The sequence below is a fragment of the Microcebus murinus genome, chromosome 1 (assembly GCF_040939455.1).
Source record: "Microcebus murinus isolate Inina chromosome 1, M.murinus_Inina_mat1.0, whole genome shotgun sequence".
Lineage (NCBI taxonomy): Eukaryota > Metazoa > Chordata > Mammalia > Primates > Cheirogaleidae > Microcebus > Microcebus murinus.
In genome coordinates this window covers 142,021,190-142,041,914 of record NC_134104.1, presented here as the reverse complement: position 1 = coordinate 142,041,914, position 20,725 = coordinate 142,021,190, and positions in this window count along the sequence as shown.

Sequence of the window (20,725 nt, the reverse complement as noted above, 5' to 3'; positions counted from 1 at the left end):
CTGAAATTTAAAATAATGAGTTCAAGGTAACTTGGCAAAATATGAGATAACACAGATAAATAATTCAATGAAATAAGAAAAAACAAGTCATGATCTTAATGAGAAATTCAACAAATAGGTATATATCATAAAATAAAAGAACCAAACAAAAATTTTGAAAGTAAAGTATTTAATGAATGAAATCAAAAATAAAGTTGAGAGCTATGCAACAATGCACCAGATTAAGCTGAAGAAAATCTTTCTGAATTTAAACACAGGTCTTTTGGAATATGCCAGTTGGACCAAAAAAAGAAAAAGAAAGAAAGAAAAGAAAAGAAAAAAGAAAAGAAAAGAAAAGAAAAAGGAGGAGGTGGAGGAGAAGGGAATGAAGAAATCCTATGGAAGATATGGAACACCATACCATTAAGTGAAAAGATTTTCACATCATAGGCATTTCAGAAGGAAAAGAGATGGGATAAAGCACAGAAAACACGTTTAATAAAATAATAGCTGAAAATTTCCCAAGTCATGGGAGAGATATGGACATCCATATACAGGAAGCTCAAAGACATCCCAAATATATTCAACACAAAAATTTCTCTTTGAGGCACTATAGTCAAATGGTCAAAAGTTAAACACAAAGAGAAAATTCTAAAAACAGCAAGAGAGAAGCAAAAAGCTTTAAGGGAATCCCAACCAAACTGACAAAAGATTTCTCAGCAGAACCTTATAGGCCAGGAGAGAATCAGATGATATATTTGAAGTGCTGAAATAAACGTCAACAGGAATACTATGTCCAGCAAAGCTATCCTTCAGAAATGGAGAAATAAAGTCTTTCCTAAACAAGCGAAAACTGAAGGAATTCATCACCTCTAGGCAAGCCCTACAAGAAATGCTTAAAGAGAACGCTACAGTTGAAAGCAAAAGAATAATATTTATCATCAGGAAAACATGTGAAAGTCTACAACTTACTGGCACAGCAGACACAGAAATAAGAAAGACAAAAGAATCAAGCATTATCACTATAGAACACCACCAGATCACAAAGATAAACAATAAAAGAGGAAGAAAGGAACACAGAAAACATAAGGCATTCACATTGGAAAGGAGGAAGTCATTCTGCTCTCTTTGCAAATGTCCTAATTTTATATATAGAAAGACCTGAAGACTCAACCAACTGGTAAACAAATTCTGTAAGTTGTAGAATACCAACACAAAAAAATCTGTAGCACTTTTATACACCTATGATAAAGTAGCGAAAAAAGAAGTTAAAGCAATCCCATTTGCAATAGTTAAATATTAATAAAAAATAAACCTAGAAATAAATTTAACCAAGGAGGTGAAATATTTCTATAATGAAAACTGCAAAACACTGATAAAAGAAATTGAAGTGGACACAAACAAATGAAAAGATATCTCATATTCATGGATTAGAAGAAATAATATTCTTAAAATTACCATACTACCCAAAGTGATCTATAGATTCAATGCAATCCCTATTAAAATAGCAATGCCATTAATATAGAAATAGAGAAAAAAATCCAAAAATTTGTATAGAACCACGAAAGACCCCCACATAGCTAAAGCAATACTGAACAAAATGAACAGAACTGAAGGCATCGCACTACCTGACTTAAAAATATACTGTAAAGCTACAGTAACCAAAAAGCAAGGTAATGGTACAAAAACAAACAAACACATGGACCAATGAAACAGAATAGAGAACCTAGAAATAAACCCATGTATTAACAGCTGACACATTTTTGACAAAGGCCCCAAGAACATACATTGGGGAAAGGATACTCTCTTCAATAAACAGTGCTGGGAAAACTAGATATTTGTATGCAGAGTAATGAAACTAGACCCCTATCTCTCAACTTATACAAAATCAACTCAAAATGGTTTAAAGACTTAAATGTAAGATCCCAAACTATAAAACTACTAGAATAAAGAATATGAAAAGTGCTTCAGGAGATTGGGCTGGGCAAGTATTTTATGGGTAAGACTTCAAAACCATAGGCAACAAAGGCAAAAATAGACAAATGGGATTTTATCAAACTAAAAAGCTTCTGCACACCAAAGGAAATAATCAACAGAGTGAATAGACAGCCTATAGAATGGAAGAAAATATTTGCAAAGTATTCATCTGACAAAGGATTAAGATCAAGAAGATACAAGAAACACAAACAGCTTAACAGCAAAAAATAAATAATTTGTTTAAAAAATAGGCAAAAGATCTAAATACATGTCTGTCAAAAGAAGACATATAAATAACCCCCAAGTATATGAAAAAATGCCAAACATCACTAATAATCAGGAAAATAGAAATCAAAACCACAATAAGGCATCATTTCTCCCTAGTCAGAATGGTTGTTATTAAAAACACAAAAAGAATGAGAAGGGTGGCTCATCTCTGAAATCCTCACACTCTGGGAGGCCAAGGCCGGAGTTTGAGGCCAACCTGAGTGAGAGTGAGACCCCGTCTCTAACAAAAAATAGAAAAAATAATTAGCCAGACATGGCCGTATGCACCTATAGTTCCAGCTACTTGGGAGGCTGAGGCAGGAGGATCACCTGAGCCCAGGAGTTTGAGGTTGCTGTGAGTTATCATGGTGCCATTGCTCTCTAACTGGGGTGATACAGTGAGACACTGTCTAAAAAAAAAAAGACAAACAGTAAATGCTAGCAAGAATGCAGAGAAAAAGGAACTCCTATGCACTGTTGGTAGTAATGTAATTTAGTATAGCCATTATAGAAAACAGTATGGAAATTCCACAAAAAGATAAAACTAGAAATACCATATGATCTAGCAATTCCATTACTGTTTATCCAAAGGAAGGGAAATCAGTATATTGAAGGCACATCTGCACCCTCATGTTTATTGTAGCACTATTTACAATAGCAAAAATATGGAATCAAACTAAACACTCATCAAAAGACAAATGGATAAAAAATATGACATATACACAATGGAATTATTCAACCATGAAAGTGAATGAATCCTGTCATTTGCAGCCACATGGATGAGACTGGAGGACAACATGTTAAGTGAAATAAGCCAGTGAAACAAAAAGATAAATACTGCATGTTTTCTGGCATGTAGGACCTTAAAAAGTTGAGCTCTTAGGAGAAAGGAGTAGAATTGTGGTTGTCAGTGGCTGGGAAGGATAGGGGGAAAGTGAAGATGGGCAGAAGTTGGTGAACAAATACAAAACTGTACCAAGAGAAGAGGAATAATTTCTAGTGTTCTATAGCACCGTACAGTGATTATAGTTCACAATAATTTATTTTCTATTATCGAATGGGTAAAGAAAAGGATTTTTTTTATTTCAGCATATTATGGGGAACAAATGTTAAGGTTACGTATATTGCCCATATCCCCCCTGCCCCTCTCGAGTAAGAAAATGATTTTAAATGCTCACAACACAAAGAATTGATAAATATTTGAGGCAATGATTATACTTATTACTCTGATTTTATTATTACTCATTGTATACATGTATTGAAATAGCACTCTGCACCCCATAAATATACACAATTATTATATGTTAATTAAAAATACAAAATAGAGGAATGAATGAAACACTCCCAAAGAAAGATTTCAATGGCACATTTATCAGATTGTCAACTGAATTATTTAGAGAAGCTGAAAGTATACACATAGCATGCAAGAAGAAGTTGTGAAAGAGCCCTGAGCTTTTGTTCAGCCTGTGTTTTAATTTCAGTTGCAACTCTTCACTGCATCACTGTAACCTAGTGGTTAGTATTTCTGAACCATCAATCTTTCATCTATTGAGCAAAAACCATAATATACAAATTGCAAGACTTCAGCAATGAATAGAAATAATATATGAAAAGTGTCTGCCACAAGGTAAACACTCAAAGGGTATTATAAATATAGAGAGAGTGGAAATAAAAAGAATAGGATGTATACAAGCATATGGTAAATCTAAGAAGTTGTGAGAAGACAAGATTAGCTGGATCCGATGTCCTGTGCTGTAAATAAAACAAAGAAAAACTACGAATAAACTGCTTTAATTCCTATTTTTCTTTCAAGGATACCTTCCATTTCTATTTTAAATGGATTTTTTAAAATATAATAGTACTTCAAGAATGTATTGATAGAAGGGGAGAGAAAAATATTTACTTCACAAATTTGAAAAAGAGCATTCGTTAATACTCTGGCTTCAGCGTGCCAAGCAATGTTCCAAGAAAGAGTTGGATTCTTTAGTTTGGAGAAACTACTAAAAATCTTCCCTAGAGTTATTCTGTGGGAATGTGGGAGACAAATGAGTGCTGAGAGAAGATGAAGTTTTTCTTAGACTAAGAAGTCGGAAGCACAGAACGTAGGGACACTTCATTATTTAAAAGGTCACACAGGAAATTCAATTCCCCTTAATTCTAATTTGAATTCCTTAAAGTGTACAGTATAATATTCAGAGGATCAAGAAACAAACCCAGAAGCACAGGCTCAGAAACAAAGCTTCCCCTCAAACTGTGAGTGTCCTCTCGTCAATAGTAATGTACTGACAAGACTGAAAAGAAAGAAGTGATGTAAACTGTTGAATCCAGTCCTATTATCACTTACAGAGATGAAGCAAATGTGTTGTACAACATGATCGTCACTGACCCAGTGCCTTCCTTTGGGGAAAAAAAAAATGAAATTCTAGACACCCTCCTCCCTACTTCCAAACGTTTATCTTCGTTATACTCATGACCTTAATCCAAAATAATTTATTTTAGTCATGGCTACTCTAACACTGTTTTAATCATGACTAAGACCTTCATTGCTATATTTCTCTCTCTTTCCAATCGCTGATCTATAACTGTGCTAACTCTAACCAACTATCTTGAATAAGTTCTCTTCTTTTCTGCTATTAGGCAGCAGTTGGTATCCAGTTGTTAGAGCTAATGATCAACATTAAGTAGAGCATTAGCCAGAGAGGCCATTTAAAATTCAGAAAACCAAAACTGTGGAAATTATTCTCCATGCCTTAAATGCACACCTTACAATCTGCCCTGTAATCAAGCCAATAAAAATGAAATTATATATGTATATATATTTATTGTATATGTGAAGAATATTCAAATGAAGAGGAATTCAAAATAAATTAGGAGCCTAATGACCATGAGAATATGGAGTACCTCATTTGGTCATCAGTATACAAATCCCAAATGTGTCTGTTACTGATTACTAATTTAATTTCATTGTGGTCAGAGAAAATGCTTATACAATTATTTTATTTCAAATTGTTTTAAATTTATTGAGGCTTCTTTTATGGCCTACCATATGGATTATCTGCAGAATGGTCCATGTGTACTTGAAAGAATGAGCCACTGATCTCATCTTCTCTTACACAGAACAATGAAAATTCTGCTGGTGTGCATTGTTCTATAGATATCTGTTAGGTCCATTTGGCTTACAGTGCTGTTCAAGTCTTTTATTTCCCTGTTGATTTTCTGCCTAGTGTTTCTACTTATTTTTGAAAGTGAAGTATGGAAATCTCCAACTGTTATTGATGAATTGTGTTTTCCTCCCTTCAATTTTGTCACGTTTGCTTCATATATTTGAAGCTCTATTTTTAGATGCATATACATTTATAATTGTTACATCTTCCTTTTTTGAATAACCCTTTTAGCATCATAAATATCTTTTTTCTAATAACATTTTTATCTTAAAGTTGATCTTGCTTAATATTATTATAGTGACTACAGTTCTCTTTGGGCTGCTGTTTCCATGGTATGCCTTTTTCTAGCCTTTTACTTTCAACCTGTTTGTGCCTTTAAATATAATGTGTGTCTGTTATAGGCAGCATATATGGGAATCATATTTTTGTATCCTCTTGCTAATTTCTACATTTTCAAGGAATGTTTTATCAATTACTTGTAAGATGGTACTCACATTTACTATTTACTATTTTTTTTACATTTATATCTTATGCCTTTGTTTCTCTATCCCTACCTTATTGCCTTCTTCTGTTAAATACATATTTTATAACACCTCATTTTAATTGTCTTACTTTTTCTTTAACTATATTTTTGAGTTATTTTATAAGTCATTTCCCTGGATATAAGAACTGGCACCTTAATGTAAAACAATGTGGTTCAAATTAATACTATTTTATTTTTAACTTCATACAGAAATGTTGGTCCAATATATTGATAAACTTTTACAGTTTCTGGGCAAAGTCTTACAATATACCTAGGCAGATGATATATGTATTTTTAACACTGTGTAGATGTTTTTGTTAAAATTCACTCACAAGTTAGAGCCACCAATCTCAGCCAGACAAAGCATTCACTTTATAGTTAGTAGAGCAGAGGCCATATAGAGAAGGAATCTATTCCTTTAATCCTTAAATGCTGTTAGAATCAATGCCAGAACATCTTATCCTTGGGCCAGTGCCTTTTCAAGCACATGGAATAATGGTCCTTTTGGGGTGGGTATTTTAGCTCCAGAATTCACTTTCAGAGAGATGTATCATTGCTGATCTCAAAATTCTACTTACCAAGACGTGCAAGAGATCTAAATGTGTTGCTAACCGCTCACTTTCTTTGTTTGAACACTGCATTACTCAGATCCAATTGCAAAGAAATCATGATTTTCAATTTTTCTTCTTTCAATCAAGAACCCCAGTATAAAACCAAAACTAAAATAAAATATTAATGTGAAAACTTGAGCCCCCTCATCTCCCATATCTCCTTCTCAGGTTACATGTTTACATGTTTTATTCCCAAATCTTTAATCCCTTATTGTATATTCATATTTAGTATTGCTCTACTAATCAATTGCAAAATATAAAGGCAGTAATGGAATGGAAGCTAAAATATCCTAGAAATAAAAAAAGGAAACCTCCCTGATGCAGACACCAGAGAAGTTATTAGTATAAATGGAAAGAGTCACTTGACTGCAGAAAGCACATCCTTTCATACAAAGGGCTCTTCATTTAAGGGCTATTCACACCCTAGGGATAAAACCACTCAGATTCTGGCCACTTGATAATGGAATGAAATCCAAAAATACCAGCTCTTGTTTTATTACATGGTTTAACCAGTGCACCCAGGGGCAAACCTTCTGTTCTCTGGAGGATATGTGAACTTGATTGTCAACTGTGTCATCTGTATGGTCTGCTTCTGTTACATTGGCTTCTAGCCCAGCCTGTGTAATATATCACTGATGAAAATCACTTCGCATTCCTGGATTCATCTCCAGAGTATTGAAAGGGAGTCCATATTTGTATCAGTCAGCTTAAGTCAAGTTATCATGTGATAATAAATGATATACAAAGTAGTCACTGCAACAATGAAAGGTTATTTTCTTCCACATTGACTACTGATTATGGATGTGTTCAGCTCTGTGGTATGCCACCTGCATTCAGGGTCTCAGAAACAGCCCCACTTTTGAACACTGCTGGTCTCTTGGCTGAGGAAAAAAGTTATCATGGTGAAGTACCCACTGGCCATTAAAGCTTCGTCTTATAATTTACACAAGTCACGTATGCTCATAATTCATGGGCAAAGCAAGTCATATATTCAAACTTGATGGCACTGGCGCAAAGGTACATATAATCCTTTTATAAGGAATAGCACCATATGCAAGGAACCCCATGGAAAATCATGCAACAGAGTGGAAAGATACATGAAGTAAATTAATACAATTCACTACAATATTCATCAAGAGATTTCTTCCCTAGGAAATAAAAGCTCTAAAGCAGTGCTATCCAATATAACTTTCAACAATAACAAAAATATTTTATATCTGCAATGTTCAATATGGTAACAACTAGCCACATATGGCTACTGTGCACATTAAACATGGCTAGTAAACCAAAAACCTAAATTCTTTGTTTTATATATATATTTTTTTAATTTAAAGTTACTATATCGGGTGGCCCTAAAGTTTAGATTTAGAGATAAAAACAAAACAAGATGACTACCAAGCCCTAAATAAAATAATCATGGCAATGATGCTTGAGGGAGATAGAAGGGGGGAAGTGGTAGAAAAATCACACCAAAAATGCTTCACACAAGTGATAAGAGTTTAGTAACGAAGCAGAGCTTATCCTTGACAGGTGCCTCTATAAAGATAACCAGTTGCTTACCAAACATCAAAAAATGTTGATGACTCTGTATTCCTTAAATGCAAACCAGAAACATTTCTCACTGACAGCAAGAATGAGGACGACTACTCAGAATCCGAAAATGGATTTCTCAGCTTTCAAGAAAGGTAAAATGGCTCCATGTCTTTGCCAGTCTAAAGGTTGCAGGCATGACCCTGGGGAAATAGGCTTGCCAATTCACACTCATTGCACACAAAGTGAGCGTAAATGCTTGAAGACTCTTCTTTATCGTGGGATATACGCTATTGTAAAGACTGTATTCTGAAGCTTTTGCCATTTTGCAAGTTCAGTAGAAACACAACACTGTCTAAGCCCTGCCTCCAGCCCTAGTTCCTCATACCTCCAATTCCAGGGCTGGTGCTAGCTAGTTTTGAAGTGGAGTCTGAACTTATGTTACAGAAGGGGATGGTGGTTAAGGGTGTGGCTCTGGAATCAGAGACCTGGTTTGAGTCACAACTTTGCCACTGAAAGTTACATGATCTGGAGAAAGTTGATGATCTTCTCTGAGTTTCACTGACCTCATCTGTAAAATATAAGTAATAGCACTTACATAATTTCTTCTGAGAATCACATGAACTAATACATGTAGTCTGACACAAAATTTAAAACATAACCAGTGAATGGCAAGTTGATGACCATAATCCATTACAATTCTATAATATTTTTTAAATGGGATTTGGCAAAGGGGATAAATTTATCAGAAATCTAAGCGTTATGACATCTAATATATCAAAAACTCCTCATTGTATCCCCTTAAAATATTTATGTATTTGGTCTGAAAAGAGTACCAGACAGACCTGTGCTAACCCCGGCTCTATCATTTCCTATCTGGGTGGTGATGTGCATGCTATTGTCACAGACAGTCCCTTACTAGTAAAATGCAGACAGTTTTACCAAACTTGCCATGTTTGAGGTTTGAGGATTAAATGATTTCCCATATATAAAGAGCCTACTATGGTTCCTAGAACAGGTGCTCTATAAAACATATTCATTTCTTTGAGTTATAAATCCATTGTTGTATTCAGAGAAAGAGATTCTAGATGTACAAAAAAACATTCAATATCATCTAATCCTATAGTCAACATCTCCTTTATCAAGAATTTAAGACCACATCAAATACTTGAAACATAATATAAAAGAGTACGTCTTTATTGTATGGAGGGCAACCTCACACAAACCTAAGCTTTTATTCCATTGGAGCAAAGAAAACATGCAAAGATTAATTGTACATTACAGTCACACAGTCAAAAAGAAAAAGAAGGTTGATGCCCTTGTTTTAATATGATTTGCAACTAATATAATACTGTTCTGGTTACACGAAACCTAATTGTTTCCTTTGAAAGAATCTTGAGAATTTTCTGTTTAAGAGAACAAGACAAAGAGATACAAGTAGGTAGAGAAAAAGAGAAAAAGAAGACCCTAGAATTGATATTTACTGTGGGTACCACAATCATCTTAGTAAGTCTTTGGGGGACAACATGAGACCTTGACTGATGAATTTACTTGGCAGTCTAAAGTGTTTGACCGAAGGTCATTACTAATTGAATAACAAGAGTTTATTATTTAAACACGGATAAAGCATATTTCAATTACAGGCTTTGGTTATCTAATTTTCAAGGCCTTTCTAGTCATGGCCTTTTCAGCATGAGCAGTGGGTAGAGTAGGTCCATAGGAAGAGCTATGACATATGTCCTGGCGACCCCACCAAATTATTTGATTTCAACTTACCCAACTGCATTGTTGGATATATTTCATGGAGGTCACATGCTTTGAAATCTCTCTAGGAGATTTAATTGGAGTACGATTTATTATTCACTTTGTGTTATTCAATTATATATTGAAAAGCTCTTATGTGCCAGGTACTATAATAGGTACTATGACTATTAAGAAAAGTAGAACACTACTCTGGCCCTAAACGGTTTCAAGTATATGTCAATGTTGCGTATTTGTATGCAGTTCTTTTGGGAGGAGGGACATGGGCAAATAAGTAAAAAAGTATTATTCCAATGTGAAAGTCAATTAAAAATACATTTGAAAAAATTAGAGTAATTCATATATGTATAGTCTGACTATACTATATACATTCTAACTATAAATTGTAGTTAACTCTCTATAAATGATTGGGGAGGAGGACAAGGGATATTTCAGTCCAGGGGAACAAAGAATGCAATCTGAGTAGGTTGTGCAACCACAGCGAACTCTGTTGGTCTCCTCTCTCCAGCCTGGTGTGTAGTAAATACAAGCCAAGCTTTAAGAACAAGCCAATCCCTTCAGTCATTTTATTTGCCATCTTCATTTGCTTTTGCCCCCACATTTCCACAACAGTTGTTTCTAAAAGAAAGAAAGATCATTCCAAAGTTAATAAAATGTGGAAAATGAGTATATTCTTCTGCCAGGGCTGCCATAACAAAATATCACAGATGAGGTAGCTTACATAATAAAACTTTATTTCTCACAGTTTTGGATGCTAGAAGTCCAAGATTTGAATGCTTTGGGGGTTGGTTTTTAATGAGGTCTTTCTTCCTGGCTTGCAGACAGCCAACTTCTCTGTTTCCTCACTTGGCCTTTCTTCTATGTGTACAAAAAGCGAGAGGAAGATGTTTGTCTCTCTTCCTCTTCTTATAAGGACACCAGACCTACTAAATTGGGCCTCACTTGATAACTTAACCTTAATTGCCTCCTTAAAGGCCCTATCTCTAAATACAGTCACATTGAGGGATAGGTTTTCAACATGGGAATTTGAGGGTAGGGGCACAATTTAGTCCATAATAATGGGGCTGCTAAAAAAAAAAAAATGAAATTTTAGAACTGCATTGTTCATGGACCAAGAAGGAGCAGAATTTTAACTAGGTGCCCAGTTCAGACCCTGCATCTACTAAAGACAATTATAATCATTTAACTAAATCATAACTCACTTTTAAAATATGTTATCAAGTAGTACATTCCTCACCAGAGTTTTAAAAATAGCATTTGCTTTCCATTACCACAGCTCACATTTGACTGAACTGACAGGAAGTCAAAACTCACAGAGCCCCCCTTTGTCTAATCAAAATTAATATACAGTAATAATGGGATGGGTGCTAGCACACAACATTGAACGATGTCAGTTAGAAGCAAACATCAGGCTGAGTTCAATATGTGTGTTTCAACAAAAGGCTAAAGGAAGCAATTTTAATCTCCATGTCATAGGAGCAGGATTCTTTTTGAAAGTAGGGAGAGAAGAATTACTGAAAGTCCTCCCTCGTCAGTGTAAATTTATGAGATTATCAAGGCCCAACTCTCTCGGGGTCCCAAGAGTACCCACAAAAATGCAAAAGATTTATGCCTGGTTCTGGGAAAAGCCATATGCAGCATTTTCTCCATTTCCATTAGAGAAATCAGAATTAGCCAGCAACGGAAAAGCAATACAAACTGTCTTAGTCAGCTCAGGCTTCCATAACAGACAATTAAATATTATAAACTGGGTGTTTTAATTAACAGAAAAGTATGGTTCTGAAGGCCAGGAAGTTTGTGCCAGCACGGTCAGGTTCTGGTGAGGGCTCTCTTCCTGGTTTCTGTGGAGATGGTTGAGTAAGTTCATGGTTCACACCCCCACTAATTTCCGTATCAAATAGTTGGTTAGCTAAACTCTTAATGTTCTCTTCCAAATGTGTTCTCTCATATTTTGTAATATGGACAGGCTGAGGATTTTATAAATCCTTTTTGTTTAACAATTCCTTCTTCAATTCATGTCTCTCGTCTCACATTTTATTATAAGCAGTCATAAGGAACCAAGTAACACTTTCAGTGCGTTGGTTAGAAATCTCCTCAGCTCAATATCCAGTTTCATTGCTTGCAAGTTCTATCTTCCATAAAACACTAGAACATGAAAATAATTCAGCCAAGTTCTTTGCTATTTTATCACAATGATTGCCTTTTATCCATTGTTCAATAACATGTTCCTCATTTCTGTATGAGACCTCACTATAATGAATTTTATTGGCCATATTCCTATCAATATTCTGTTTATGATTATTTATGTATTATCTAAGAGGATGTAAGCTTTCTCTATAGTTATTCTCTTTTCTTTCTGAGCCCTCATCAGAATTCCCCTTATTGTCTATATTTCCACAATGTATCTCAAAACTATTCCAGGCTCTACCCATTTCTCAGTTCCCAAGCAGCTTCCATATTTTTAGGTATTGGTTACAACCCAACCTTGGTACCAATTTTTGCATTAGTCAGCTACAGCTGCTATAACAAACTACTGTATACTGCATGGCTTCAAATAAATGTTTATTTCTCACAAATAAATGATAAATGCTCTGGGTGATAGATACCCATTTCCCCAATTTGATTAATGCACACTATGCCTATATGAAAACATTACATGTACTGTATATTAAATAAATATATACCACTATTATATACGCATACTAATTTAAAAGATAAAAAGGAAAAAAGAATTATCAGATTGAACACCTGGTTTTATCTTTGACAAAATGGCCTGAATTGTCTAATGGGCAAATAAATGTTCTCTCTGATAAACCAATTTGGTGCCAAAATTAATTCTGTTTTATGCAAAAAAATAGAAATACCTAGTGATTTAAACTATCAGACAATTATTATTTTCATTTTTATTCTTCATAAAGATTCATATAATAAAATATCAAAAGAGTTGATTGTGCATATCAATAATTATTTCAAAATATATTCTTACTTACATGCAATGAAACCTACATTTCTTTACTTAACAGTATATTAACTCAATGAATTATTTTTAAGCAAGTTTTGACAGATAACTAAAATGTTAAGAAAACATATAATGATAATCTTAATTACAACATGGAAGTCAGGAATCTCACTGTTAAAGAATAATATTGTTTATTTCTACTGAAGTATCTAACATTTTACATTTTCCAAGAACTTTGACATTTTTCTCTAAATTCAACATAATATACAGACTTCCACCTAAAAAAAAAAAATAACCTTTTTTAAAATGCAGAATTGGATATCAGGTTTTCCTTTAAGTGCAGCCCAATTTTATTAGCAATAAACACAAAGTGATTCTGGTTTTATTGAAGTGGACTAGCAACATGGGATATTGCAGGAGAAAGGGCCAGAATATGTTATCAAACCCACTCAGGTTGACAAAATAGTTTAACCTGTGTCAGAAAAGACAAAAAAAAAATACTTTCAATTATTGTTCAAGCAAATAAGATTACAGCAAAATGCAGAGTAGTTGCAAGCCCACAAGGAGAGTCTACCATTAAGTTATAAAGAGGTAAATTTGTGAATGTGAGCCAGGTGTCAGAAACAGGTCTGCACAAGAATTGGCCCAGAAATGTTGGAGAACATGAAGGCACAGCCATTCTAGCCTTTTGCAACTCAAAATACAATCCATAGACCAGTAGCTGCAGTATCATCATTAGAGATGCAGAATCACAGGCCCCACTCCAGAGCTACTGATTCAAAATCCACAGGTAACAGAAATCTCCAAACGACACATATATACATTAAAGTTTGAGAAGGACTGCTGTAGTTGTTTGGTTCCTGTTTGAGATCACCTGAGAGGCTGCTTCCGTTCTCTGTCATTACAGTATTCCTGACCTTGGATACAAATATTTTTTGTCTACTCTCCTCAAACTACTTCTTTTTGTTCACCTTCATTCTATAATTATACCCTTTTCTTCTTTTGTTAAATAGGTGTATTAAAATGTCATTGAAAAATTTAAGACTGACATTCTGAATAAAAGTGAATTAATAAAATGAAATGATAAAATAACCCAATGACATATTGACCAAAATACGAGGCTGATATATTAAGACGTTAAAGATAATTATATAAAGGAAAAAAACACTGTGACAGAGTTATTCTACAGTGCATAATGCTGAAAACATTTTCAGGAACTTATTGAAGAAGAAAATAATGACAACTCTACTCTATTACTTTGTTAGAGCTGCTGCAACAAAGTACCACAGACCAGTGGTTTAAACAAAATAAATTTTTATCTCACAATTCTAGGGATAGATCAAGGTGTTGGCAAGGTGGTTTTTTCAGAAGCCACTATTCTTAGCCTATAGATGCCTTTCTTCTCTCTGTGTCCTCATGTGTTCTTTCCTCTGTGTGTCCTGTCCTCATTTCCTCTTCTTATAAGGACACTGGTCATATTGGATCAGGACCCACTCTAATAATGGCATCATTATAACTTAATTACCTCTGCAAAGACTCCATTTCCAAATTCAGTTACATTCTGAGGTGTTGGGATTCAGAATTGCAGCATAAGAGTTGGGGGGAGAACACAATTCAGCCCATAACCATGGTAGTATTGCAATAGTAAATATTTAACTATACAGTAAAGATGTGATAATTAATGCAGTATATAATTAATATAGAAATATTGGACATGCTTGAAGCTCTAACTCAGGTGGGGCAAAGGCAATATATGTAACCTAAACATTTGTATCCCCTTAATATGCTGGAATAAAAAAAAATTTAAAAAAGAAATATGAAGTCAAATATATATACCAGAATTCAATCCCAGAAATAGTCTGTCATATATTTTTGATATGTCATGTAACTTTAGCCAAATGATAACGAACAAAACTATTACATATTAACTATTATGGGATTAAATGTTTCCCTATGTGGAAGAAAATAATGAATTTAGTTTTCTACCTTATGCAATTTACAAATTAATTTTCAGATAAATTAAGTGATTTTTGTAAATAAAACAGCCATAAAAACCTTGATGAGATGATTGCATCATTTCATAGTAGAAGAGGCTTTTCCACATATAAGATACATTTCCAAATATGACACAGGAGGAAAAAAATACTGACTTTATGAGATAAAAATCAGAGCCTCTCTTCCAGTCTCTGCAATAAAAAAATAAATAAATAAAAATCAGAGTCTGCTGTACTTTAAGATATAACAAGCAAAAGCATGATAGACAAACCACAAATTGTACATAATATTTGTGACATGTATGGTAACAAAAAGAATAGCATGCATATTAAGTCAAAAGCTTTTACAAACCAGTGAGAAATATAAATACCATAATAGAATTTTAGAAAATGAAATAAATAATCAATTTATTAAAGAAAGAGCTCAGTTGATTATATCTGAAACATGTTCCGCACTGTTAACATTCTAAAGCCTCTCTTTTAGCTAGTCTAAAATATACAATAGATTATTGTTAACTATAATCACCCTATTGTGCAATAGAACACCAGAACTTGTTCCTCCTCTCTAACTTTGTACCCATTGCCCAACCTCTCTCCATCCCCCTTCATTTCCACCATCCCAAGCTGATTTGATTATTACACAATGTATGCATGTTTCAAGACATTACATTGTGCCTCATAAATGTGTAATTAGTATGTGACAATTAAAATTAAAATAAGACAAAAAACTAGGAAAACATATATGTAAATGCCACAAATAATGAAACACACTACCAGATATCAAGACTCATTATAGCAATTAAGTCAATGTGATATTGGTGTAAGGAGATACAAATGTACTCTGAAGCAAAATAGAATCCAGAGAGCCACACATATATGGTTGAGTGATTAATGACAAAGGAATACTGGAGAATAGTAGGATAAGTAAGGCCTTTTCAATAAATGATACTAAATGAACCAGATATCCTTGTCAAAAATAAATTAAATAAATCTTGATCCCTACCTCACACCGTAACTAAGGTTATTACAGATGGCCTGTACATCTAAATGGGAAAGGTAAAAAAATGAAAATTTTAGGATAAAGCTTAGGAGAATGTCTTTATGTCTTTGGAATATACAAAGATTTTTCAAACAGAACAAAGATCTGCACACCATAAAAATTGATACACTGGATTTTATTAAGATGAATATAATTCAATTTTCATCCACATGTACCATAAGAGAGGGAAAAGATATACTTCTGAAAGAGAGAAAATATTTGCAGTACATTCATCTGACAAAGAACTCATATCTAAAATAGATAGAGAATTTTATAAATTAATTCATATAGATAGTTAAAGAGGAAAAAAAGGTTTGAATAGGCACTTCACAAAGGAGGATATCCAAGTGTCCAGCAAGCATGTGAAAATATGTCCAACTATATTAGTAATCAGGAAAAAGCAAATTAAAACCACACTGAGATATTATTAAACCCCACCCAAAAGCTAAAATAATAATAACAATAAACAAAAATAATGTTTCTAAGGTTTCTAAGATTCTTCAAAGTTCTTGAAAATCTGACATCCTTTATATTTATTTCCAAAGTTCTTTTTTTTAATATAATTACAATCATGAAACCAAAGAATGGGAATATTGTGGTTAGTGAAATATTGGGAATATTTCACTATTCACATTATAGAAATCATGTCCAATATTTCTAATTCATAATGTTAAATCTGAAATAGCTCTGTCAAACTCATGTCTGAATTGATTTTATCCATGGAATGAATTAAAATCTAATTAAAATCTGATTCTTAGCATCAAAGTTAGATAATGGGTCTAACTGTTTGGTTGCTAAATTATTCATTAAGTCAGCATATCAACTGCATGTCAAATGCAATGTACTATAGAACACACCTCTCAATATAACTAGCATAATAATTTAAATTATCAGCCTCAATTAGATTCTAAAAATGTGTGAATGTACTTTGATAAAATCATTTTCATTTGGAAGAGAATAGATTTCTTAATCTTTTGTCATATATCTTGTCATGAAATGATGTTTTTCAAATTTAGCCTAGAAATTAAATGGTGACTTAAAGTTAAAGATGATGTCTCATGCATGAAATATCATACCCAAATCACACAGGAAATACTGGAAAGCGATTGCCGTATAGTCTGTTCCCACATCAACCTTTGTGTAGGCAACTGAAGATATCTGGAGATAAGAGTGGTCAGATCTCAGAAGACCAGAGGTTAATTTCTCTGAGGCATTCTTGGCTCTTTGAACATGAACTGACCAAATAATTGAGTGCCAGTAATTCACATAAAGAGAAATGTTATGATCTGCCTATCGCATCTACCAAATGGAAGTTATGGAAGATTCTCAGACACATAGGTATTATGAACAAAATATGAGCTGAGATTGAGTCAACTAGGGAGAGCCACAAGACTTTGAGTAAGCTGAGAAACTGGAATTATTATTTTTTTTCTTTCAAGTGTTTTATTGCTGTGTAAGAAACCACAGCAAAACTTAGCAGCTTATTTTCTCACAATTCCGTGTGTTAGTAATTCAGGAAGGGTAAAAAGGGGGTGGCATCTCATCCCTACTTTGAAGTGTCTGGTACCTCTGCTGAGGTGGCTTAAACAGATGTGGGGCTAGCTCAGTTCTTTTCCACTTGGCTTCTTCACATGACTTGGGCTTCCTCACTGCATGATGGCTACAGGTTCCACAGAGGATTCGCCCCACTGTGCAGGGTTTAACGAGAATCTGATGGCATCATATGTGCCAATGTCAAACTGGCCAAAGCAAGTTATGCGATCAAGCCCACAGTCAAAGTGGAAGGGGACTATACCCAGTGTGAATTCCACTTTTGTCATCTGGAGACTGTAGTATGTTGGTAAATACTTAACAATCAACTCTGCAGGAGAAACAGCTCTGATTTGTAGCATTTGCCAACTTCCAGGATATAGATATATCCACTATGGCCCTGTAAAGCTACTAAAGTGACAAGCCAAAGTGACAACACATGGAGATAGAGATGTACACAGTTGACTCTCACGAACCAGTACAAGCTGGCTCTAGCACACGACTGTCTGGAAACAAGCTTGAAGGCGCTTAGTGGAGACTAATACCTAGAGGACCAGGAAGACCAGAAACACTGCTGATAAGATCAGAAGAACTGGAATAAAAATTGCAGATGCTTTCTTTCCATACCCCTCACCTATAGGCCCAAATGCCACAGACTGGAGGAGATAGGTGGGAAGGATTTTAATTATGAAAACATAAACATTAACATATTTATGTTTACATTATACATCTGATCTACTGCATCAGACTAAAGTCACTGGATTAGACTAAAATATATTATAATAACACTCCCTATGCCCAAAGGTATGATTTTGTAGTACAGATCAGATCAATTAGACAAAAGCATATCAAAAAATGCTGGTCTTGAATTCCTGAGTTCCTGAGGTGGGCTGATTCTCCCGCCTCAGCCTCCAGAGTAGCTGTAACTAAAGAACACATCACTGTGCCCTGCTACAAAATTGCACTTTAAATCATTATTTTTGTTAGAATGGACAGTACTTCTCTTATGAAACCAAGGACTAGTCCTTAAAGAAGTTTGTGATGCTTATTCTAGCAGGTCGTGGGGCAGGGGAGGGAGGCAGGGAGAAAACTCTGTGAGAGTTAACCATCACCTATCTGAATAATAATGGAAATTAATAATTCCCAATAAAAGAGAAAAAATAATTCCATACAGTACTAAGTATAAGGCAGTTAGATAACTGTTTCTTTACTCATTTTGGATTTTGACTAGGACTCAGTCAGACCTCAAACCCTGAGACCTAGAACACCAGAATGGATGTTAGACACACTCACACACATATATACCAGCACACACATGACCATACATAGTCTCTGACACATGGCCTGCAGGCATGGAGATAAAGGACGAAGGTAGGGAGTGTGATACAACAGGGATCATATGCCTACTCTAGAGAATTGGCTTCTGCTCTAGCCTGTTTTTTGCAAAGCGGACTGTGGACTTCTGTTGCTTAATATTCTGCTCTTCAAGAGAATCTGTACACACAGATAGTTATATGAAATCTTTAGAGTTTTTGTGCATATTCAAGAAATTCAATTTCTTTTGTTCTCTCCTTCCCTCCATCCCTCCTTTCTTTCTTTCAATCTTTTGACATCCTTCCTTTTCTTTCTTTCTTTCTTTCTTTCTTTCTTTCTTTCTTTCTTTCTTTCTTTCTTTCTTTCTTTCTTTCTTTCTTTCTTTCTTTCTTTCTTTCTTTCTCTTTTCTTTTTTTTTAATTTTTTGTTGTTTAACTTCAAATGTATCAATGTTAAATGGTAAAGCCAAGCAATTTTGCAGGTTTGAGCTAAATGGTTTGTAACTTTTGGTTTAGACAGTACTGTGCTGGAGAAGCCCCAGACTTCTAAGAGGTACATCTATGTATTTGGTCTGATCCCTTTGAGAGTTAACAAACACACGTGCCTATCTCTCCTTGCACCAGTAGGAAATGAAAATTAAATTCAGGTCCATGTGACTCCATAGCTAGTGTTATTTCTCCTACCGCATGCTGGGTCTTGAACCATAGAAATAAGATTTACCTACTATTAATATTAAACGGAAGCATCAAAACATGATATTTTATAGGAATACAAATTTTTAGATCTATAGCTACGATCAAACATTTAATTGATGTATTAGGCACACAAACAGAAGACCTTTCTTATTAAGATTGATAAGAAATATTCTAAATCAATCTCATAGTTTTTATTATATAGAATCACACAAAGTTCAACAATGTCATCCCTGCAGAATCTTGGGTCCTTGGAAACACCATAACAGAGTGGCTAGCAGAGTGAGGCTGGTGAGAATTTGCATTGGGTCAAATCCCTGCTCTAATATTTACTAACACCAAGACCTTTATAGGTGTCTCAGCCTCCTTAAGTTCCATTTCCTTTGTCCATAATATAAGGAAAATAATATTGCCTACTTCAGAGTGTGATTTAGAAGAAAACAGGAAAATAACAAATGTAGAGACCTCATCATAGGCTAGTGTATACTATGCACTCAACAAATTGCATTGTTGTTCATGTCATTTTATTGTAGAACTTGTGGGTCAGCTTGTGACAAAAATTTCCAACATTTTGACTATTCTAAGAACTTATACAATTTTATTTGGCACTCAAGCACAGACATTACACAGAGAATGATACAACTCTTATTTTTAGTGCTGATTTTTATAACAAATTTATTTGTACAAACACTTCCCCTCCAAAAGGGGGAAAAACACTCTGCAAGAAACCTCTGTGATAAGGTAACTATGTGAATGTATGTGTGTGTATAACACATATCTATATTGCATTTTTAAACCATATTCAGAAGTTTTCTCATTTGCATATAGAGTATATTTCTATCTGCAGGAGGCCAGTTGGACCCTGTCTGAATTTGGAAAACCATTTAGGGCAACTCTAAGTCAGCTTAAATGTCAAATGACTCTTTCTGGGTTGATGGAATTATAAGTTGATGGATTTTTTTTTTAATATATTTCTTCTTTCCACTTTTTTTTTACATTTTTCTTCTTTAATAAACATGTAATATTTTTAAAACCAAAGTTTTATTTTAAAGTCAAAATAACTAGCTCAAGAATTATAACAGTTGTAGGTATTTAGTGGTTCCTAATATGAATAAATACAATTAAATATAAATATATCATACCTGCATATAATTTTGAGTCATTATTGGTATTGACAATTTGACCAGGATGTCTTTGAAATGTGGGATCAAGTTTCTCTTGAGCAGATGGCAATGATAATTCAGGCTTGCATAGTTACCTTGAATTTTATAACAATAAATGTGTATTTTTCATTGAAAATGTGACTTAGATTAACTTCTACTCAGAGCAAGTGGTTCAGCTATTCTTTTTCATAACGGGATAGTATAAATCCAGCATCATTTGCC